The sequence below is a fragment of the Triticum dicoccoides genome, chromosome 7B (assembly GCF_002162155.2).
Source record: "Triticum dicoccoides isolate Atlit2015 ecotype Zavitan chromosome 7B, WEW_v2.0, whole genome shotgun sequence".
In the NCBI taxonomy this organism is placed as follows: Eukaryota; Viridiplantae; Streptophyta; class Magnoliopsida; order Poales; family Poaceae; genus Triticum; species Triticum dicoccoides.
In genome coordinates, this window is record NC_041393.1 from 766,553,212 (window position 1) to 766,570,501 (window position 17,290).

The window sequence follows — 17,290 nt, forward strand, 5'->3', positions numbered from 1 at the left end:
AAAACACACCACGTTCGAGCCGATCCCAGCCCCAGAACAAGCCTCCCCCCAAAACAACCTCGCCGTCTCCCTCCCACGCTGGCACCGCCCACCCCCGCGTAGCGGCCGCTGCCCTCCCCGCGCACCGATCGCCTCCCTCCCCCGCGCACCGGCCGTCTCCCTCCCCCGTGCTCCGGCCGCCTCCCTCCCCTCGCTCTGGCCGCCTCCCTCCCCGTGCTCCGGCCGTCTTTCTCCCCGAGATCCGGCCGCCTTCCCCGCGAGGTCCCGTGGTCGTACCACCGCCGCCCAGCCCCTCCGTCCGCAAGCGAGGGCTTTGGGCCGCCCTCCTCGCCCCGGGTGCCTGGCTGTCCATCGGCGGCAGAAGCGTGGTGGCAGGTGCTTGCGTATTGGGGTACTGGTGTGCTGCTTCTCCGGCGAGGACGCCGTGCTACACCGGCACCGCCACTCATCTCCATTTTCTCTGGTATATTTCTGTAGTAGTTCTTTAGTGCGCACAAAAAAGACCAGCAGTTCAATTACTATAAATTACTAAATTCCTTAAGCTGGCCTCCTCTCGTACTTCAGATTTTCAATATTGGTCTAGTCAGTATGGTGAAAATGAAGTTCCTTTTTTAACTTCTCCGGTTAATATACATGAACATGGTCATCTTTTTTACATGTACTAACATCAGCTCATTCAGAGTTGTTCATGTGCTTGTAACACAAATCAGTTCAAAATCTCGAGAGAAGTAAGCTCAAAGAAAAAAATACAGAAGTTCGAAGCCGAGATATTTGCATATCTTTTGTTGAATTGAATTCCTTCCTAAAAAAGAACTAAAGGAGGTTAAAAAAGCATGGTTGTATTTTCTTATGTGGTTTTCCCCTTCAATTACAGAAAAAAAGGGCAACTACATATTTTACAACGTCTCAGCTACAAAAGATACATCAGTTCAAATGAGAAAAAACATCAGTTCGAAAAATATATAAAGGAGGTTGTGAGCCAAAATAACTGATATTTTTGTTCTGTTTAATTTTTCAGCTGAAAAAGAGAACAATTTCTCTCTATCTATCCTTCTTTTGAGGAAGATTGGGATGGGAGTCGACGAGGGGGGGGGGGGGCAAAGTGTGTTGTTGCTTCTACAATTTCAAACATGAATTTGAGAAAAGTTATTCCTTGGCTAAGTTCAAAAATTGTCATTCTGTGAAGTTCAGCTATTCAGCCATGAACTACTAAATGGTGGAGTTGCATTTTGTTTCTTCAGTACATACATGATTGAATGTAATCAATGGAACATATGTCGAATGTCCAAGATAGATTCATATTTATTTTCTTGCAAGTAGCAAATCTTTCCGTGGATCAGTACAACTTCTGTATGACCTTTTGTTCACAAATCTTGTAGTATTGTTTCTACATGAATCTTTTTAGTACTTTGTACAGCAAGTGTGGTCCATTTGTAAAATTATGTGAATGAATAGCATAAATAAATAAAATATGAAAAAAGGCATCCTTCACTCTTGCAGTCTTGAAGGTAATTAAGTGCCTTTAGAAATTCTAACAATCCATCCCAGACTAAGCAAAACAGTACATGTTAGTTTTTTTAAAAAGAAATCTAGTATAAGTTGATCAATGTTTTAATTCTTTTCACTATATATGCACTTCATTATAGTCAACCATTGGTTAATTTGTCAGCTGCAAGTGAATAATGATCTTGCATTGTTGAGAAACACCTACCAGAATGTGGTTCAGAAACAAAAGTAAGTTAAAGAGAGGGGGTGTGGTCACTGAACACTGATGGTGCACTCACGTTGCTAACTGAAATGTTCACTATTTGTATACCACTATTGCATTGTGATATCTATCTAACTAGGCCGAAGGTTCTTAAGGGTGTCCTGATTTGGTCTACATGTTCTCTGTTTATTCTGTTTTAATGTCTGCAGTACATTCCAACTTGGCGTGATTCACATCATCGTTAGCACCATGTTCACTGGCAAGACCACTGCGCTTCTCTGCCAGCACCGACAGGTACTCACCCCGTCCCATCTCTTGTTTACTGCTTCATTTTGCGTTGCTAAAATACAGAAAAAACAAGTGGGTTCAAATTGTAAAAAAATAATAAGAAGCTAGATGTTTAAAAAAATCAGAAGCCGTTTTAGTGAATCTATATTGAAAATTAACTCATGTTTGAGTGAACCAGAACTGGTTTGTACTTTTTGCTTGATGCGTGTTCATGAGCAGTTTGAAACGTGTACTTGTTCCCTCCATTGCTATAACACTTGTTAGATTGCTATCCAAAAAATGTCATGTATTCATGAATTTGCTGCTGGTGTAGCAGCCCAGTATATATTTTATCATCAGTTCATAAAGGAAAGCTGAATCAGTGCAATGTGCGTGTTAAAAAAAATCAGTTTTATGTTGTATGGTAGTTCGCTGTATAGAAAATTTGTAATAGTTTGGCCAGAATAAAGTTCGCATAGTTCAGACTTGTGAGGCAGTAATGTTCAGTGAGAGAAAACCATCAGTTTAAATATATATGCAGGAGGTTGAGAGCATAAAAAATGTGATTTTTTTATTTGTTTAATTTTTCAGCTGTAAGAGAGAAGAATTTCTCTCATCTATCTTGCTTCTCAGGAAAATTGGGCAGGGAGTCGAGAAGCCGGGCAAAATGTGTTGCTACACAAGCACCTACAGTTCCCGGTGGTCGCCTTGGCCGCACTTGGCCACGAGCTCGTCCACCATGGTGACTGGCAGCCGTCCAAGTGGAACGCGGACATCAGTCCAAGCAGAACTTGGGATGGCTTCTGGGCAACTGCAGGTTAGAAAGTTCAACATCTGATAGGAATTTAGTGCAGAGAAATGTAGTTTAGAAATCCATCTTCTGTTCTCCCACCCCCCCCCCCTCCAAAAAAAGTTTTTCTTCTAAAGCTTGAAGCGAATGGGCTAGGAAGTGTTATAAGAAATTGTTTTGTTTCCGTACATACATTCCATAGGAGAAGATGCATCATGCTGAAAATCTTGGTTCGGTGTGTGACCTAGAGTAGCATGAGACTCTAATGTTCTCTGAACATATTCAGAGTTTAACTAATTCAGTGCAAGTTTTGCTTATGAAAAACTGATATTTTCCGCATGTACTAATCCATTTCAACTGTGGGTGTGTTTAAAAAAGAGTTCAACATGTACTGAAAAATGCCTTCAAAAAACGAAGAGTAAATAACATCAGTGAGTTCTAGTACCTAAATTACAAAAGTTCACTGACAAAAAATATCAGTAAAATATAGTGCTTCAACTAGAAGATCACTCATGCTATTTGCTTCATAGTTTCTCTGTTGTTTCAACTTTTATTTTAATCTTTTCGTTTGAAAATTCTGCATCTTTTTTTTGTTTACAAATTATAGGCATGATACTTGTACTAGGACTAGAGTACAAGTATTACTTCCAGGAAAGTTCAAAATAAAACCCGAAGCAAGTTCTTTGTCCATTTGGGCACCCTCCGCTGCTGTTGTTTGCTTCACCATGTGGCAAATAACTTGTTGCTGCACTTCAACAATCAGTTTGCCTGTAAGCATAGCAACGAAGTGGCATCCTCGCTGCGTGCCTCTGCCGAGGAGGATGTAGCAGCGGGGTTGAACTCCCCGTTCGTATCTCCTCTCTCTTATCTCTCACCTACAAAAATTGATTGCTAATTTGATTTCTTGTACTGAACTATGATTTTCCATTGATGCGGAGAAGGTGATTGATTGTTCATATGCCCAATGAGAACTGGCATTTTTTCTTAAGGTTTGATGTTACACTACGGCTAAAGTGTTTTAGTTGTTACAAGTTGAAAACTCCACAACAACCTGTGAATGCAAGTTTCAATTTTGGTTGGGATAGTAGTGTGGGTAGACTTGTATTTCCCGTGATTGTAGAAGCATCTAGGGAAGTAACAAAGTATTTATGTGAATTGTTGTCCGTTCCATGTGCATGTTCGATAAGTTCAAATTTTAATTTGAGATTTTTGACAAGATATAATAATAGGATTGCATTGTATAGATACATAAGTTCAGTACAGAGATGGTGATTCAGTTCGTCTTTTGTATGCACAAGTTCATCTTTTGTACGCTTTTCAGTTCATCTACTTCTGATGGTGAGTCCGACTTCCTTTGTGTTTTCATCTTCATATAATAGAAACAAGTGCTTGTGGTTATGCTTCAGAATGAGCACCGTACTTTCACTTGGTTAACATAAAATAGGATGCATCGTGGATGTGCTCATCATAAAGCAGGATGAAATTTATGCTGCGTACACCTTTGCCTCTCCGTTGCTTCACTCTCAAAAACACATGTATGTGCGGCTGTTTATTGCTTCTTGCTACCACTATTTTTGTAAATGATTTTGCTGTGCACTCCAGGAGTGTTTTTGTTGGCAAAAATAACAAATTTGACCTCTGAACGAAAACAATTCATAAAGTGAACTGTTCTTGAAAAAATTTCGCTCCGCTGACCTTCTTATGTAGCGCCCGACATCTAGGCGCCACACTATACTGTGCAACGCCTGACTGATAGGTGCTACATGTCTGGCCAGCATTGCACCTCAAACTGCCTTAAAAATACTAAGTCGGTGTGCAACGCCTAAGAGGTAGGTGTTATACTACATAGTGCAACGCCTAGGGTTTAGGCGTTGCACTAGTAGCCACTGATGCTTTTTCTGACGCAAGCGGCACTCGCATGCATGTGTCTGACCAGCCCGTGTTGGCTTTCCCATGCAAGCACGCTCCATGCATGTGGCCTCTAGTGCTTTCCAACACTTTACGCCATGCACCTCATCTCATGTAGCAAACCATGCACTCTCTATGGGTGGATGATCCCACGATAAATCTGGACTTATGCAACGCCTAAATCATAGGCGCTATACTGTATAGTGTAGCGCCTAGCTCTTAGGCGTTACACACTGACTTAGCAATTTTCAAATAATTCGGGATACGACGTTGATCAGACGTGTAGCGCCTGTCAGTCAGGCGCTGCACAGTGCAGTGTGACGCTTGTCTGTTGGGCGTTACACGAAAGGGTCAGCGAAGTGACATTTTTTCAAAGACAATTCACTTTGTGAATTCTTTTCGCCCAGAGGTCAAATTTGTCGTTTTTGCCGTTTTTGTTTCGGTGGGTCAGCTGCTCAACAATCTTGTACCGCCCAGTACATGTATTACTACTGGGAAGGTTCAAAAAAATCAGAACTCAACAAGTTCAACATGGTGTATGACACAAAGGAGATCATCGAGAGGGCGCGCCGCGGCGTCATGGGCTACATCAAGCACGCACTCACCCTCTTTCATCGATTTCATCGTTGTCCTCGTCGTGTCCTCATCATCGGGGTAAGCACCCTAGCCACATTGGCTGACTACTCATCCTCCACCCACGGTTGCTAAAATTCGATTCATTTTTATATCATGTGATCCATTGAGATGGCTGGCGGTACTGTGTTCCATTGCAGCTCAAGAACGCAGGCGACAAGTCCGAGGACAAGAAGAAGAGGAAGAGGAGGTCCTGAGAGTGTCATCTGTGCATCATAGATAACATCACCTCCGCCGCTATTGGCACCACCACTGCTAAGTACAGTATGTAGTAGGAATTAAGCTGGTGCAGTAACTTGGTGCCATGCCACCCTTGTTAATTCACACTCGTGGGAACCTTCTGTGAGTTTGCTGCTGATGAAGCTTTTGCAGACGTTGTGTGTGTTCCGGATCTGTTTTGTTCATGTTAGATAATCGAAACCTGAGACGATTTGGTTTGGTTTGCGAAGCACATGGCTACACTTCTTTGTGGTTGATCTAGTCTCATCGGTTATAACCTTGTGACGTGTCTCATTTCTTTTGCACTATAGGCCAGCTTCCTCTACGTAAGTCCAACACATGTTTGTTGTAGCGTTTCTGTCTTGGTAGGTGGTGTTGAGCAGGGCCTGCCCGATTGTGATTGAGCAAGAGTAACTGAACTAAAATTTTCTACTGTTTCTGCACTTTTTAATGTTTGAACTATTGTTTCCATCAAAATGTTTGATCTAGTCTCATCGGTTGTACGTTCAAACATGAAGTCTCAGATAAGTTTGGGAAAAAGCTCAAACAAAAGAAAAACCCATGAAAATTTAATGGTAAAAGTTGAAGTCGCAAAACGCGAGAAGTCCAAAACATCGTAGCAAAAAAAAAGTTTTGAGTTTAAAAAAACACAAAACATGTTCTTTTCAAAAAAATATCATTCAGTTCAATGATATAATCCATGCAAGTTCGAGGACTATGAAAACCGTAAACCATTGAAAAGTTGCGAGGAAAAGCCATACCAAAAAAAATGAAGTCTAGTATGCGAAAACACCCTCAGTACAAACCCATACGGGCATCAGTTCAAGTACTTTTTTCGGAACCATTCGAGATTACTCTATGAAAAAATACCTCCTCTATACAAACACACACATAGATCAGTACGAGTGCCGCCGCGAGCGCCGCCGTTGTTGCCCGCGCCCCAAATGTTGTAGCTTAGACGACTTCAGAATGTTTATCGTGTGTGCTCCACCGTCGTGTGCTAGTCCAAGAATTCCTATCGTCACATAAGTCCATGTATTACTACAATTGGAGTTCAAAAGAAAACCCTATAACACGCGCCGTGCCCCGGCCCCATGCTCGGGACGCGAAAAAAGCTCAAACAAAAAGAAAACCCCATATGAAAATTCAAATGGTAAATGTTCAAGTCCTAAAACGAGAGAAGTCCAAAACATCGTTGCAACCAAATATTTTCTTTTTGAAAAAAATGTCATTTAGTTCAACTATATAAATCATGCAAGTTCGGGGACGATGATACCATAGATCGTTGGAAAGTTACGAGGAAAATCTTACGGAAAAAACAGAGTAAAGTTCAGTCTATGAAAACCGCTCAGTACAAACCAAAAAAATTGGAGATCAGTTCGAGTCCTCTGTTTTCAGAAGAATTCAAAATTAATCTATGAAAAATAGGAGTACTATAGAAGAAGAGAGAGGGAAAATCAGCTGCAACAAACAAGCACCCCGTCATGGATTACAAATATCCAACACAGTGCCATTTCGTGATAACATCATAAGCCTGCTAGAAGAAACCTTCAAAGACAAAATGAATTGGCATCTAGAAAACTGATGAGCAAGATGAAAGGAACATGATTTATACAGTGCTAAATAGTACACCCCTCTTCACTCATACATGTATTTACAAGCGTTTGGTCGAAAATAAGCACGAGATGGCACAATAGTTCCTAATTTTCCTACCCTAATCAAAAGAATTTAAGCCTAACTATAGCTAAGCTGGTACTCCATTATTGACCCCAATCAAGAGAGACTGAAGATTGAGCAGCAGTAACTCATATGATCTCATCAAGAATCAAAAGGAGAAATGAAAAGAAGATTAACTCATGATCAAACGGTTGTTCGTACGTCCGTAGTACTCCGTCCCGTATGCATCTTTGGTTTTGCTCAGAGTCAGAGACTCAGAGACTCAGAGCCAGAGCGCGCCGGCGTCCTTGAGTATGGGCACGAGCTCGCCGGAGATGTGCACGGCCATGAGCCGATCGAGCCCGCCGAGGAGCCTCCCACCGACGAACACCGCCGGCAGCGCGATGACGGCCTCGCCTCCAGCGTTCCCGACCACCGCCGCGGTGAGCTCGTCCTCGTCGGCGACCTCGTGCACGGCGGGGTTCACCCCGAGCCCCTACAGCAGCCGCTTCACCACGTGGCTGAGGCAGCACCCGCGCCTCCCCACCACTAGCACCAGGCTCTCTGCCACCGCCCTCCTCACCGCCTCCCCGCCGTCGCCCCTCGCCGCCGCATCGGCGAGCCGCGAGCCCGCCCTCCTGGCCGGCCGCACCCTCGGCCTCGGCCTGCTTGGACCGCCGCGGGCACGCCGGCAGCCGGCCGGCGCTGTAGGGGATCGCCTGGTACATCTCGATCGGCCAAGCGACGTACGACGTGATCGAGCTCTTCTCTTTTCCGCTCGATTCGCCATTGCTGCGCCAAGTCCCCTGCTGCCATGGACGCGTGCTTCTTTGCTTCCCCCGCGTTCGCTCATGCTCCGGTCGCCGCCTGCGTGTGGACTTGTACCACCACTCTACCGCGTGTGCGCGAGGGCCGCGAGGCAAGAGACGCCCAGCTCCTTCCGCTTCCCACGCCATGGCGTGCACGCTCCTGTAGAGAAAAATAGCTCAGAGTTCAATGAGATGAAAATCATCAGTACAACCGCCTAAAATCGTCAATCCAAGTAGGGTAACAGAATAATATTTTGTTACGTGTAACAGAATATATATGAGATTTAAATAAAAATAATAAAAAAAGAACAAGAAAAATGTGAAGAAACAGAAAAAATGCTAGACAGTGGCCTGTGGCATATCGCGCTGGGGCACCTGAGACGAGCGCAACCACCTCATAGAAGGTTCCCAGAAATTTTCTGGGCCGAGTTTCTCTGGTTTTCATAGTCTTCCAGTTTTAGGTTGGTTTCTATGTGTTTCCTATTTTTTTCCTTTTCTTTGTTTTGTCGTTATCATTTACATTTCTTTATTTTAAATCAGTAAATTTTTCAAATTCATGGAAGTTTTTCAAGTCGCGAACTTTTTTCCAAATTAATGAACATTTTTAAATCTGCAGTTTTTAAATATTTGTGGACCTTTTCAATTTAATGCACTTTAAAAAAATTCTTGAACATTTTCAGATTCGTAAACTTCTTCCCTCAAATACATGAGTTGTTTTTCAAAAAAATGAATTTTCTGCTACAAAATTGTGAACTTTTCTTGAAAACCACGTAATAAGGGAGCTTTTTTCAAATTAGTGAACTTTTTAAAAATCCAAGATTTTTTCTAAATTCATGAGCTCTTTCAAACTCATAAACTACTTTTGGAAAGATCAACAGCAAACGAACTTTTTGAAATTTTCAACTTTTCTAAATGAACGGTCAACTGGTGTGCGAGCGAGCAAACAATCACGAGTGAGTGTGCGAGGGAGGCGTCATGGCGAGCGAGCGTGCCTAGGAGCTCTCCCTCTACACATCTACAGTGGAAAACCCTATTTGATTTTATTTTTTGAGGAAAGCCATCATCGCAATTTTTATTGATCTGGAAGCACAGTTACATCATCAACTAGAACAACACGAATAAAATTTAGAGGTTCTATTAGCTTCCCTAGGGCAATGTGAGAAAATTACACATGTAAAATTACGGCATAGAAAAGTACATTCTTCATAAATGGCTGCCGCCACACCTAGAGAATTGCCGCAATTTTGCATGACTTCCACAACTTCCATGCAACCACTTTCGACTAGGAGTTTGTTGCATCCTACATTAGCAACAATGATCAAACCATCACGAAGTGGACACGCTTCAGCGGTCGCCGGTGTATCAATGAATGACATACATGAGCTACCCTCGGGAATTGGAGCTCCTGTATAATCACGGATAATTGCCCCTATTCGCCCTGTGCCTGTTTCCTCATTGAAAGCAGCGTCGACATTTAATTTGACAAATCCCTCTAATGGTTTAGTCCAGCCATGTCTGACGTTTACTGTGTCAATGTGTCGGACATTTGCACGGGACTGCTCGGGGATGGGTCGACCCATATTCACCCAACAACGTAGACAACGTCTTTTAGCTTTTCCTGTTTGCTTTTTCTCTGGTTTTTGGAACATTATAGGAGCTTTGATTTTTTCTGTTTCCTTGTTTCTTTTTCTTTTTACCTTTTTAGGTGGGTTTCTCCTTTTTTTCATCTTTTTAAAACCAGTAATTTGCAAAAATGTTTCAAATTTCCAAAGTCGTTTGCGTATTTCCATAAGATCAATAATGTCATATTTTGTTAGCATTTTTCAAAAGAAATCTAAATTGTAATATTTCCTTCTTATTTTCAAATATATTAGGAGTTTCAAAATATATTCAGATATTCAAAAATTGTTCTTAATTTCTAAAAAATGGATTTATCAAAAATGATTGAACTTTTCAAATGTTGTTCATATTTTCGAATTTTGATCCATTTTCTAAATATTGAACAGATTTTAGAAAAAAAAATCAAAAAATTCAAATTTTGTTCAAATTTAATTTCAATTTTGATTGCCTTTAAAAATGGAATTTCAAATTTTATTCACAACTTAAAAATGTTTTAAATTTCCTAATAATATTCACATTTTCAAATGTTTTTGCCTTTTTTGTAAACTGGAATTTTTAATATATTCATAATTTCGTAATATTTTTTAGGGGTAATTCATAATATATTTTCGAAACGTTTGTTGCACCACCTGAGATGCTACTCTATCACCATGTTGCGACAATACATTCGGTTTTGCTATAATATCGGCCGCTAGAGCATGTCATCAAGTTGCTAGTGCGTCAGCCCATCAACATGCGCATGTGGGGTCTTCCGGGAGCTCCTATGTGCCGCTCGTTGCGGCAAATTGCCGGACGCACGCACAGACGCATACCTGACTGGGCCGGCCCAAGCTAGCGGGGTACTGTAGCGCGAGTCTGTTGACCTCTAAAAAATTTCGCATACTGTAGAGATCGAGCCCGGGACCTCTGGTGAAAGAGCCGGCTGTGCTAGCCAGTACACATTATCACTACGAATGTTTACATTGGTAGCGCAACATTATAAGAACCAAAAACAAAAATTCCAGAAATTTCCTTCTTTGTGATTTTATTTTTTTGCTCAACATTCCAGAAAAATAAGAAAAAAGTAAAATAATGAAATTTGCGAACAATTTCTAAAACAGGAACAATTTCGGAAGTACCAAAAAACGTTTAACACACGCAGATTTTTTGAAACTGCAGAACAAATTTAAAAACGTGAACAATTTTTGGAAACGGAAACATCTTATGAATTTTGCGAACAACTTTCGAAAACAGGAACAATTTTTGGAAAAATGAAAAAAAGAAAAAGGGAACATTTTCTGAATCTGTAGAACAAATTTGAGATGAACAATATTTGGAAACAAGAACACTTTTTGAAAACTAGAAATTTTTTTGAAATGTTTTTTTCGAAAACTGAAACATTTTCCAAATTCCAAACACAAAATTTGGATAAGCGAACATTTAAAATAGGAACATTTTTTTAAACTCCTGAAATAATTTCGAAACACAAACATTTTATAAATATTATGAACTTTTTTTTGGAACTCTCCACAAAAATTAAAACACGAACATTATTTGAAATTTACGAACAATTTTTGAAACTCCTGAACAAAAAATTGAAAAATATAAAAAAACATGAAAATTGCGAACAAAGTTTGAAATAGGAACATTTTTTTGAAACTCCCGAACAAAATTTGGAAACATTACCATTTTTTGAAAACAAATTGTGAACAATTTTTGCAAAATTTGTGAATGGTCTTTGAGATGAAATCATTTTTTTGAAGTTCTTGAACGAATTTTGAAAAGTTCTGAAATTTTAAACAGAATCATATAGAAAAGAAAAGAAAAACGAAAAAACAATATAGAAACAGAAAAAGAAAAAAAAGAATAGAAACAGAAAAGGAAAAGGAAAATGAGAAATAAAAACCAAAAAGGAACCAGAAAATGATTCGAAAAATCGGCTCAGGAACCTGCTAGAAGATTCCTAAAACCATTAGAAACCTGGGCTGGAACCTTCCAGAAAGTTCCTAAAACCAGATGCCGATCTTCTCGTTTTCTATGTATAGATGGGCCGGCGCAGTCGTTCCGTTAGTATCGTCGCTGTGTGCGTTACCTCGACATTTCAATGCAGAGAGCATCGAATAGGAAATTCCGGTTTTGCCTCCTATTTGACTCTTCCCATCTACAACATTATAGAGGCAACTGCAATAGTGGTGGACCTGGGCCTGAAGTAGGGTCGGGCCGTGTTCGAGCAATCTAGCACTATAGCTACATTAATTGTTATAGTCATAAAAGGATTTGAGGTTGTGAGAGGGCATCCACCAGGGAGATAACGCGAACAGCTCTCTTCCTCATGTGCGGATCCCAAGCACGGGACCTGTCTGCCGGATGCGAGCGCCACACTCGGCATGGGGCATGGCGGCGAAGCTACGTCGTTAGGTGCACCCCAGACATCGACGGATCTGCAACAACGACCTCGTGGTAGCTCTGTCGTGGATTCAGATCATCGGTGTTGCCAGGCGGCGAAGGGTTGGATGTGCTTGGGCAAGCCCATGGCGGGTAACGGAGTATAGGATTTCTAGCACTCAGAGTGGTAGTTGATCTAGGGTTATGTTGTGGAGGGCCTTTAGGGATGGACCGGATCCGACCCATGAAGGCCCACCACTTTGGCAACCAGTCATCTAGGGCTTCTCGGCGACGATGCTACTTGACCCAATGATTGTGTGTCCTGCTAATGTGGAGCTGCTTACACGTGTATCAGCATCGGGGATGTGCGGTCCACACGGTCGGCTATTCCACTCGGACATTGTTCGTGCCTGGTTCTCTGACGACATGTTGCTTTGGTGGTGGTGAGCCCGTCTTGAATTTTAGCGCGACAGCCGTGGATGGTGAGGCTACATGCTTGGCTGTATGGTGAGTCGATGCATTAGCGGTGCTAGGACCTTCTATTGGCTAAGGCGTAGCGATGGGAGGGGTGTCAGGTGTTCCTAACCTCGTTGTGGCTTCAGCGGTGGCGACTTTGTGATCTAGATCTAGAGGTCTCATGCTGGCAATGAGCCCCATCCTTCTGGTGGGTCAGATCCGCTAGTGCCGAAGGTGGTATTGGTGATAGCTCGAGAATCTATGATTATTTGCAAGGGGTTTTTATTTGGTTTTTACCAGATTAATACCGTTTCTCGGTTATTTCTAAAGATAATCCTTCAAGAGAGAATAAAATCCATTTTTTTTCATTCCTTGGCAGGAAATGTCATATATGGAAGGAAAGGAAGGAGAATTATTGCAAATAAAGTCAAATGGAGCAACTTTCATGTTGAAGGCAAGCCACCATGCGAAGGAGAGCAAAAGAAGGCCATCCATGGGAGCACACTGCAACCTCTTGAGCATGCGTTGGTTTTCCCTTGAAGAGGAAAGGGTGATGCAGCAAAGTAGCGTAAGTATTTCCCTCGGTTTTGAGAACCAAGGTATCAATCCAATAGGAGACAACACACAAGTCGCCTAGTACCTGCACAAACAATCATGAACCTTGCAACCAACGCGATAAAGGGGTTGTCAATCCCTTCACGGTCACTCGCAAAAGTGAGATCTAATAAAGATAGTAAAGTAATTTTTTTTTGATATTTTTGTTGTATAGATTGGAAAGTAAAGATTGCAAAATAGTAAATGAGATGCAATGTAAATAAAAGAGATGTAATATAATAGAAAAGAGATCCGGGGGCCATAGGTTTCACTAGTGGCTTCTCTCTCTCAAGATAGCATGTATTATGGTGGGTGAACAAATTACTGCCGAGCAATTGATAGAAAAGTGCATAATTATGAAGACATCTAAGGCAATGATCATGAACATAGGCATCACGTCCGTGTCAAGTAGTCGAAACGATTCTGCATCTACTACTATTACTCCACACATCGACCGCTATCCAGCATGCATCTAGAGTATTAAGTTCATAAGAACGGAGTAACGCATTAAGCAAGATGACATGATGTAGAGGGATAAACTCAAGCAATATGATATAAACCCCATCTTTTTATCCTCGATGGTAGCAATACAATACGTGCCTTGCTGCCCCTACTGTCACTGGGAAAGGACACCGCAAGATTGAACTCAAAGCTAAGCACTTTTCCCATTGCAAAAAAGATCAATCTAGTAGGCCAAACTAGACCAATAATTCGAAGAGACTTGCAAAGATATCAAATCATGCATATAAGATTCAGAGAAGAACCAAATAATATTCATAGATAATCAAGTTCATAAATCCACAATTCATCGGATCTCGGCAAACACACCGCAAAAGAATATTACATCGAATAGGTCTCCAAGAACATCAAGGAGAACATGGTATTAAGAATCAAAGAGAGAGAAGAAGCCATCTAGCTAATAACTATGGACCCGAAGGTCTGTGGTAAACTACTCACGCTTCATCGGAGAGGCAATGGTGTTGATGTAGAAGCCCTCAGTGATCAATTCCCCCTCCGGCAGATCGCTGGAAAAGGCCCCAAGATGGGATCTCATGGGTACAAAAGGTTGCGGCAGTGGAAAAGTGTTTTAGTGGCTCCCCCCGATGTTTCTAGGGTATAAGAGTATATATAGGCGAAAGAAGTACGTCGCTGGAGCTACGAGGGGCACACGAGGGTAGGAGTGCGCCTACCCCCCTGGGCGCACCCTCCTGCCTCGTGGCTTCCTCGTAGAGTCCCAGACTTCAACTCCAAGTCTTCTAGATTGCTTTTGGTCCAAGAAAAATCCTCGCGAAGGTTTCGTTCCGTTTGGACTCCGTTTGATATTCCTTTTCTGTAAAACACCGAAATAGGCAAAAAAAAAACAGAAACTGGTACTGGGCCTCCGGTTAATAGGTTAGTCCCAAAAATAATATAAAAGAGCATATTAAAGCCCATTAAACATCCAAAACAGATAATATAATAGCATGGAACAATAAAAAATTATAGATACGTTGGAGACGTATCACACACCAGCCCGCATGGATGGTCATATGATATGCCCGGAGCTCGATCTGATCAACAGGAGACACTTTCGTGAAGGGAGAGAACATATCAGAGAACCCTAGCCATGACCACCACGGCCAGAACACGAGAGGAGAGATCCGGAGAACTAACGGAGATCTTCGTCCCTTTCATCTCCATCATCATTTTGCCCTTCACTATTGTAAGAGGAATTCTAAGTTGTAATTAAGATCCAGTTGTAAACTCTATTCATACTCATCTGGAGATCAAGAATATTTGGTTCATTCATTTCATTTTGGAGCGTTATCCATATAGTTTTTGTTTGTTTATTCTCCGAGATGATTGGTTCTTATCTTTCGATGCGTGAGTAGTTCCCCTTAGGCGTGGGAATGTAGGTAAGTAGTAAGATTCATTTGTGCCTATTCTATATGTTGTCTTTTGTGTTTGTAATCTTATGATATGTCTAGTAAGTTGTTATACTGCGGTGAACTCTATGTGTGTTGTCCAATTTAAGCTCCTAGGCAACACGATGTCAAGAACTACGTAGGTAACACCTATTGTTTAGGGAATGTGCGACCATTGACTTGATAGGTGGAGACATCTATGAGGACCGAAGACAATATGAGACAACGGTGATCCATTAAAGTTAATGCTTGGTTTTGGTCGAAGGACCTTAATTATGGAGAGAACAACTATGTGGCAACATCAAAGCAGGACCATAGAATGGAATATAATCCCGTGGGGAGGAGTGCCATAATCTTAGTGTGATCTGCCTATCGAACAAACAAATCAAATATTATATCTATGATACAACTTAACTGATTTTCCGTCGCACTAGCACACTTGATGTATAGCGTGAACTGTATTATTTCCGCACCTGACCTCTCCATTGCAGAAAACACAACTCTACTTTCAATATTGTTGATGTTCTTTACTTTCAAGTGTTTTTACCCTCGTAGCTAGAAACTCATCATTCTTGTCACTCTGGTTTATTTGCCTCTTGGGACGGTAATAGTATTTGCATAATCACAAGCAATTACTTCACATAAGAGTTGTGACAAGTTTTTGTGCGATAGAAGCACTCCATAAATACTCTCCTCCGCTCTTTGTTGGGACGATTAACAATTGGGATCTTACGTGAAAGTGCTACACCACCATGTGCGTCTTGCAGGCTATCAAGCATTTTCTGGTGTCGTTGTCAGGGAAGCTAAGCATAAAGTATTTGTTTTGTAACTGTTTTGCACTTGTAGTTATTGTAGATGCTTCCTGTTGGTAACAGGGGCTCTACCCATTCTGGGAGAACTATTTTGCCAAAATATACTTCCTGTTTCCCTCAAGAGCAACAAGCTTTGTTAGTAGAAAAATACAAAAGGAATCAGACTGTTGAGCTTGACACTTTGTTTGGAGAAATGAATATTACTTAGAAACCAGAGAAACCCGTGAGAGAGCGCTGTGCTCAATTCATGGGCTCAAGATCTCCCATAGTCTATCCTACTAGTTATGCAACCGAGTATTCGGTTGATTGTGATCTTATTATGGAAGTTAAAAAGCATGCCTTTGCAGGTACTGAGGAAGAGGACCCTTAAGAACATCTTATGTTTTTTGATACTTTATGTGGGACTTCTTCAAATGAATGTGTCTGGGGAATTTTTTTATTGAGACTCTTCAAGTTTTCTCTCAAGGATGATGCAGAAGTATGGTTTAATGATTACCATATGGTAGCATAACTAGCTGGAAAATGTATGTAGAGAGGTTTATGGATAAATTTCTTCCTCTCTCTAAAATCACCAAATTACGAAGAAATCTTACTTCCTTTGTTCGAGGAGTAGAAGAGAGTTCATATGAAGACTGGGTGAGACATTCTAAAATTTTAAATCTTTGCCCCAACCATGGTTATGCTGAATATGTTATACTCCATATGTTCTGTCATGGAATTAACTATGAATCGGAGTCTACTCTTGATCTGAGTGCAGGTGGGCTTATGGCTTTAACTCCTGAAGAAGGAGAAGCACTCATCAAAATAATTATGACAGCTAAAGAGAAATGGAACATTGAGGAACCAATGAAGCCAACTGGAAATATTTATCATGTCAAAGACATTGAAGAATTTAAAAGGTTACTAAAGAAAAAAGTAAGCGTGTTGAAAAAATTATTAATGAAAAAGTGGATATATTTAGTATCCTATCAGCAGGAAGATGAGCTTAGGGAGACGATGAATAAATTTAAGCTTCACCAAAAGAACTTCAACATGGAACTTGAAAGGTGTATTTACCATAATGAAAAGGTTATATCTTATCTCTTTGAAGAAGCAAATGGGTTTGTCATTGGCGCCGAGCACTGTTGGGCCAGGCCCAAAACAGGGCACGGGCACGCGCGGCCTGGGTTACGCCGTATCTTACTCTGTATCCACCGCGCCTTCCCCGAACGGCACGTGTCGAATGCGGCGTCATGGGAGAGATCGTGGGTGGTTTCTTTATTCGGAAAGACGGAACGCCAGCCCCCTCCCTCTTTATAAGCAGGGGAAACAAGGGCATTTCGCCCATCTCGCCGGTTGCTACTCCAATCTCAGAAATCTCCACCGCTCCCCCCTTCTTCCCAAAGCTGAAAGAGAGCAGCGCTCCGCCCCCCATCGCCACCGGCACCACCAACGCCGTCGATCTCTCTCACCACCTCCGCCATGGCTCTGAAAGCCGGGAAGGTTGTGAAGTCGGCCGAGGCGCAGCGGCTCGTGGCGCTGCGAAAGGAGCGGACAATCTCCCCCCCTCA

The 17,290-nt window shown here is 41.7% G+C and overlaps 1 pseudogene; it reads right to left on the reverse strand.

Annotated features, from left to right (window-relative positions):
• Positions 1–7,462: 7,462 nt before the first annotated feature.
• Positions 7,463–7,909, reverse strand: LOC119335968 (annotated as a pseudogene).
• Positions 7,910–17,290: the final 9,381 nt, after the last annotated feature.